Raw genomic sequence first — 6691 nt, forward strand, 5'->3', positions numbered from 1 at the left:
GAAACACAGTCATTTTCACTGCACCAAATAAGCAGATTCACTTGTGCTGCACCAGAAGGATTGACTCTTTCCAGAATTAAATATTTCAATTTGGGAGAACATGGCAAAATATCCAAGGCAAAGCACGGGATTTGTTGCTTTCCATAATGTGCAGGAGGCTCTCAAAGATTCATGGCCGAGTGACTTTTGCCCAGCAGAGCTGCTCCAGGATGAGTCCTGCTCTGTACTGGCCTACAGCTTTGTGCCCCTCCCCATCCTTTTCTTTCCTCTTCTGTTTTTATCCTTTTATCTGGAGGAAAAAAACTGTCTTGGAGGGTCTCACTTGCAGCTATGAAGGTAATTTGAGATAGAAAAAGAACCATGCATCTGGATGAGTAAATCCATCAAGAAAGAGTGTGGATTAGTAACGGACTAAGCTTTTACATCCTGGCTATTTCAGGCATTGAATAACAATATAAAAAACTGCTGTAGAGAAAGCTGAGAAGAGCCATGGCTTTGTGGTGTGTTTCTGCTGCAGCAGCACCAGGGCTCATCTACTGATGCCTTTTGGAGTAAGAGCTATGAAATGGTTGCTGTCACCTTGCAGGTAAATCACATGAACAAGCTCAGCAAAGCACGTGCTTATCACGCTGCGTCTCCGCTTGTCCTTCCCAGACCATGCATGGGTTGGGAGCTGGTGCTTTGGTCTGCAGGGACCGGCTGAACAGGAGATGCACCGCTGGACACTCGGGGCTGGAGTGAGCTTCCATGAACGCTTTCCTCTAAAATGAACTGTTTGGAGAATACGGGAAAAGCAAATACACTGAGCATTTCTGTATGGGTTTGTCAGCCACAGGAATGCCATACTTCGAGTAGTGAAATCTACTTACAGGAGAAGCTGCGAATTACAGGTTGAGTGTTAACAGAATATTGAAAATAAAAACAAATCCTTGAAATGAACATGCTGTATAAAATGATAATACTAGTCTACGTAAAAACATTCATCTTTTTAAATGTAATTTTGAAAAATACTTTCACAGTTATGTGTTATGCTTTATTCATAAAGTTGCCTGCTCACATCCAAATTCTAATCAAGTATTTAATAACAAATTTTAAATATTAGTGCGTGTACTGTGTGAACATTCAATGAAAAAAAATCAAAATTCAATAGATAAACTTGTGTGATGCCAAATATTTCCTACCCAAGTCACTTGACTGTTAGCTGTAACATTTGTCTGTTCTTTTCTTCTTTTTTTTGACTATTTTTTTTTGATGTACATATCACTCTCAACTCCCAGTAAACTAAAGGTGAATTTGGGCACATGTAGAAAAAGTTTCATCTCTCTACTGCAAAGTCAATGCATTTTTTTCCCTAACCAGATCAACTGCAAAGCATTCTTATTGCAGTGATAATTCAAACATAGGATACTCTCATGGAAGCAAAATATTGCACTGGACAGCATTACTAGAATGTGGTTTCACATCTCTTTGGACTACTGTATTCTGCTTTTGATTTTTTAAATTACTTCAGTGTATAATCATATCTACATTTTAATGAAAAAAAAGGTTTTAAATAACTAATTTTCATTCTTTAAATCATTAAAGCATCTCCAGTTATAATACAGATCATTGAAAAAGCTAACAGAAAGCTATTACAAATTTAATTCATCCTAATTGTATTGAGTGTGATTTAAGCAACAGAAGTCCTATTATTGACATGCTTAATAGTGATAGCGTCTGGACTCCTCCTGCAGGTCACAATCTCATATATTTGCACTTCTGTTTCCAAGGCTAATAAACATTTCAAAGAATTCATGTTTACTGATCAACAGAATGAGCTGCACTCAGTTTTAAGGTTACCTTGTATGATACAATTTAAAAGGAGAAGCTGGCAAGAATCCCATTAAGAGCATTTTGTTGTCTGCTTTTGATCCAGCTTTAGCAATTTCCCTAACTTCTCAGGGAGAGCAAGCATTCAGATCCTCCTTCCCAACACCCAACCTGGATGATATATTTGAATTTCAGCATGTAACAGCTATGCATCTGAGAAAACTGTTTCAAAAATCCTGTGCAATTCTGATATCTAATTATTATAGAACAATTTTTATATAAAATGTGGGTAATATAATTAATATAGAACAACAATTTTTATATAAAATGTGGGTAATATATCAAGTCTTTTTTCTCATTCTAAACAGGGGCAGTCACACCACATGGCACAAAAATATATATATTCTGCAATTATATTCTTGCAATATATGGCACATTAAACAACCCTTACTTCCTTCTTCCTTTAACTTTTCATCATCGATTTGCTATTATTGTCTGCTCCTACCTATATGACTCATCTTGAATTACACTGCATCTATCTAGAGAAGAATGTAAGCCCTAAGAAGATAAATTTGATTAAACTGTTCTGTAAAAATACAGGTAAGAAGAGCAATAGTAGTTAAAAAAGAAAAATAATGGAACTAAACTTCAAGATATTCTTTTTTTTCAATAGTCACTAATCTTTTTAAGGTTTATTTCAAATTTAATTTTAAACAAGTGGTGTGTTCGATTCCATTTCATAAGCTATTAAAGAATAAAATTCAGACAATAATGTATTTTTCAAATTTTATCTCTTTATCAATGTGTAGTTATACTTCTAACATCAGGCTGATTAGTCTTTTGATTAAACAAATTGCAGAGTATGCAGTTTCTAAAATTGCAACTTTAAAACCTCTAAATAGCAAATATAACTTCTAAAAAAACCCCCAGAGCTATGTCATATATTAATTTACATTAATATATGACATTATTTACATATTTACATTAATATATGGGGGGAGGGAGGGAAAGAGCTATAGCATAGACACAATTTTAGCTCTAAAGATTACAGCTACATTTTTTTATCACGTTTCAGCTTCTTAAATGTGATACATAAGACATTTATTCTGTCTTTTATTTTTCTCTTAAAATTTAATATCCATTGCTATTGAATCAGATTCCTCAAAGTCTATAACAAGTTGATGCTTTGTTGTTAATTTTAGCATGGTTGAACTTAATTTCTCACTGTACAGAGGAGCTTATGGTAAGTAGTTGTGAAGTTAAACAGAAAACCCAGGGAACAATATTTATGAAGAAATGTGGCTAAGTGCATTTAAAAAGCAGAATATTTAGAACATTTCTAACAAGTAAATCCTTTTATATTCTCTGCTTGGCTAGGACAGCTGATGATTTTTTAGTTTACAGGTACAGTATCAGTAGCAAAACATTTATTTTATGACAAAGGAATGTAAGTTGCCTTGGTGATTTTTAATTAACTCTTCTCCTGTAGCTCTGTCTGCTTATCATTTCAGTAGTTATTTAAGCCTCACATCAGATTGTGGATATTATTTTTCAGAAATGTTGTCTTAATCTCCTCAAATTAGCATTTTAGCAAAACATTGTTTCCATAGTGCACCATTAATTCCACTCCTTTTTTAAAGGTACAGTTAGTATTTACAACATTAATTCAGCCTTGAAAAATAGGTGTCCTAAATAGCAGAGTTTTTATGAATTCTGCAGCTAAAACAAATAAGAAGTCAGYGTGACTCTTTCCCAACCTTAATATGACTAAGATGTTTCCTAATCACCTTTTATTTGTTCTTTTGAATAAATTAAGGGAATGAGATATATTTCTGAGGAATTGGGATATTTCAGATTTATTTAGTGGAGTGTTGTTTCTTGAACTAATTAGTTTACCTTGTAGCATTTACATAACTTGTTCATTGCTGGTTTGGAACAGTTAATGCTCTCAACAAAGTAGGTAAAGATATATTAATATTTTCTTCGAATATTAATAGAAAAGAATAAAGCTGGAAGAGGCAGAAATTGCCGCTAATGACAGTCACAACTCTGGATGTCACAGAATTCTTTTTCTCTGTCTTGTTCTTTCTAGAACCATGAAATTTATTATCATCAGACTTGTTAATGCCATTCAACTAGCAGCTGGGTTTTAGGGGCTTTTTTCAGCTGGATTATAAATGTCATAAATGTTTCCAAGCCTATAGAATTGGAAGCCTTTTCTACCCTGAAAATGGAGGGATGAGTCTAAGCAAATATGATTTACAGATACAGGGTTAATGCCATAAGCTAGAGGGAGCTCCACCACAACAAAATACATAGGTTCATCTTCATTYATCAATGTGCTTTTCTGGCTTTGTCTGCTTCTGAACATAAAAGACCCGGTTTTATTGCAGATATTATCTACACCATTCTGTGATATGAATGTTATTGTTTAAACTGTTGCTGAGACATAAAACAGCTGAAACCTTCCACCAATGCAAGCACCATATTTATGCCAAATCCTTTGAAAAATATACAGCCGACAGTCACCAGTTGTATTCTCCTTTTTTCACCATCACTGTCTTTGTCTTCATCATAACACTCAGCCATCTTTAATGAAAATGCATGCTCTGTAAATCCAGAGCATAGATATGCTTCAGGAGCTGATCTTTTACCTCTAATTGTGCCACTTAATGTCCATCAGGTGTGAGAAATCCTGGATAAGCCTCAAGTGCTGCATCTGCAGGCACTAATACCTGCTGTTTCAATTATTTCACAAAGCTCTTTCCAAAGTAACTTATACCACCAATTTGGTTGATGCTGAATCCTCCTGAAAACTTCTTTACTCCACAAAAGGGCTCTTAGAGACTGATCTGCAAAGTGAGGTTAGTATGACCAGCCTCTAAGGGACATGGGATTGCTATAATTGGGATATCGATAATCTGTTTGTTTCTAATGAGTATTTTGCAGACAAAGCAATTCCTTTAAAGTCACAGTAATTCTACAGTATTTCTGTGTAAGGACAATATTCCTTCACTATTGTTATTAGATATAATTTCAATATAAGGAGTACTTTTTTTATTTTATTTCTATCTTTGGTCACCTCCTGTGCACTGGAGTTTTCCGGCCTGTGTCTGAGGTCCTCCCTGCTCACCTGATCCTTGACATAAGTGGATAGTATTGCTCCTCTCAGAGAGTAAGAATAAACCTAATATCATCTCATTGTTTTTTTTTTTTTTAATGAAATACCATTTTGCAGAGAAAGGTACAGCTGAAGCTATCAAGGCTGGGTGATGGCTGAGTGGATGGACATTGTTTTTGTCTATATTGGGTGTGAAATTTGTGGTGAATCATTTATTAAATTATTTTTCTCCTCTTCCCTGTTTGTGAAACGCCCAGGGGCAAATCATGTTTTCATTCTACCTTTTAGAAACTTTTTTTAATGTTGTGATTTCTAAAAACTTTAAATCTTATTGACCAGCTCTCTTGTCTTCTTCCACTAGAACAACCAAACATGCTGGTTAGCACAGTATTGTCCTACTGAAGTTAGGAATAAGATGTTCAAAAAAGCCTGTTGCAAATGCTTGCTTGTGTAAATTTAAAGCTGGGTTTCCATAGATGCTACAAAGAATACTTCAACATCTGCTGTGCATCAGCTTTCCTGAGCACAAAACCTACAAGGTTTAAATTCATTTCTGGGCAACGTCCAGCACAAGGATTACCACTGGGTGCGCTTAGCTACCACTACGGTCACCTGAACCTCAGTAAATTTTGTTTCATGAAACCTCTTTCACCTTTGCCTCTGCGAGGATCTGGCAGATACGGATTTGGATCTTGGATCCACAAAGATGTGATCCAATGCGACAAATAAGCATTTCTTATTCTCGGTGACTGGGCTGACACCAGCCTCTCATCTTGAGCAAACACCCTGCTGATAATAAAGCTCAGGAGTACCCTGGACAAGCGGTGGCAGAGAGCAAATTGCCCAAATCTAAAACCTTCGAATTTATAAAGTGAGTGATTTCTCTAATGTCTGTGTGTGTGTATGGGATATAAAAGCTCCATCTTCTGAAGATACCTAGCAAGATTAGTGGTCTCACAGGACTGGATCCAAAATATTTMTAAAAATCTATTCCGAGAAACCTAATAACACCATCATCATCGTCAGGTGCTGTGCTTGTGTCTCTGACATTACTGAGGACTAGCATGTATAATAAAATTACAGTTCTCTTTTGCTTTGTTTTCAGGAAAAAGACTTTTGAGGCCAGATCAAAAGGATACATCCAGCAGATCCATTTTATGTTACTTGTTTATAATATTGATGTAGAAAAGAAATAAGGAACTACCACTGCTTGTCAGGCATATCAGCTCAGGAACTGAGACACAAGTATAGTATAGATCTGGAGGTTTTCAGCTACCCTGTGTTAAGGGGATCAACATACCTTCTAATATTATGACTTTGTTTCTGTATATCTAAATAGACTTCTAAACATATTTGTTGGTAAAGGATGAAAATGTTCTCACTGTGGTGGAACCATGGGAAAGAGATCCTCCGTCCTCAGGAGAGGATGCATTCTCTGCTCTGCGTGACCCCTTCGAGGAAGCCCATGAGCTGTGTCAGTTCTCTGGTGGGTGCAGCCCGGCCTCGGCGTGCTGGAGAGCTGCGAGGTCTGCTCTGCCCGCCACCTCTCGGGTTGCCATGGGGACTGACACCAGGAACATGACTCCAGAAATGCTGCTTTTTAGAACGTGTTTTGAAAAGGATCATACTGCAAATTGCTGCCTGGGTTTTATGCTGGAACTGTCCTATACTAATACAAATAGGCAGGTGACAATGTGCTATATGTGCTTTACTCTTCTTTTAAATTAAATGGGTGGCTGTGTCCCGTGTTTCCCTCCTGAG

General features: G+C 36.3%; 1 long non-coding RNA gene across 1 annotated transcript; it reads left to right on the top strand.

The window, feature by feature from the left end:
- The first annotated feature begins 4629 nt into the window (after window positions 1-4629).
- On the top strand, window positions 4630-6484 carry LOC112955992. The gene is made up of 2 exons (XR_003250974.1): window positions 4630-4673; window positions 6036-6484. It is a non-coding gene; the product is annotated as an uncharacterized LOC112955992 (long non-coding RNA).
- Window positions 6485-6691: the final 207 nt, after the last annotated feature.

Source organism: Nothoprocta perdicaria, unplaced genomic scaffold (assembly GCF_003342845.1).
Source record: "Nothoprocta perdicaria isolate Ctin4 unplaced genomic scaffold, notPer1 scaffold_6, whole genome shotgun sequence".
Taxonomy (NCBI): Eukaryota; Metazoa; Chordata; class Aves; order Tinamiformes; family Tinamidae; genus Nothoprocta; species Nothoprocta perdicaria.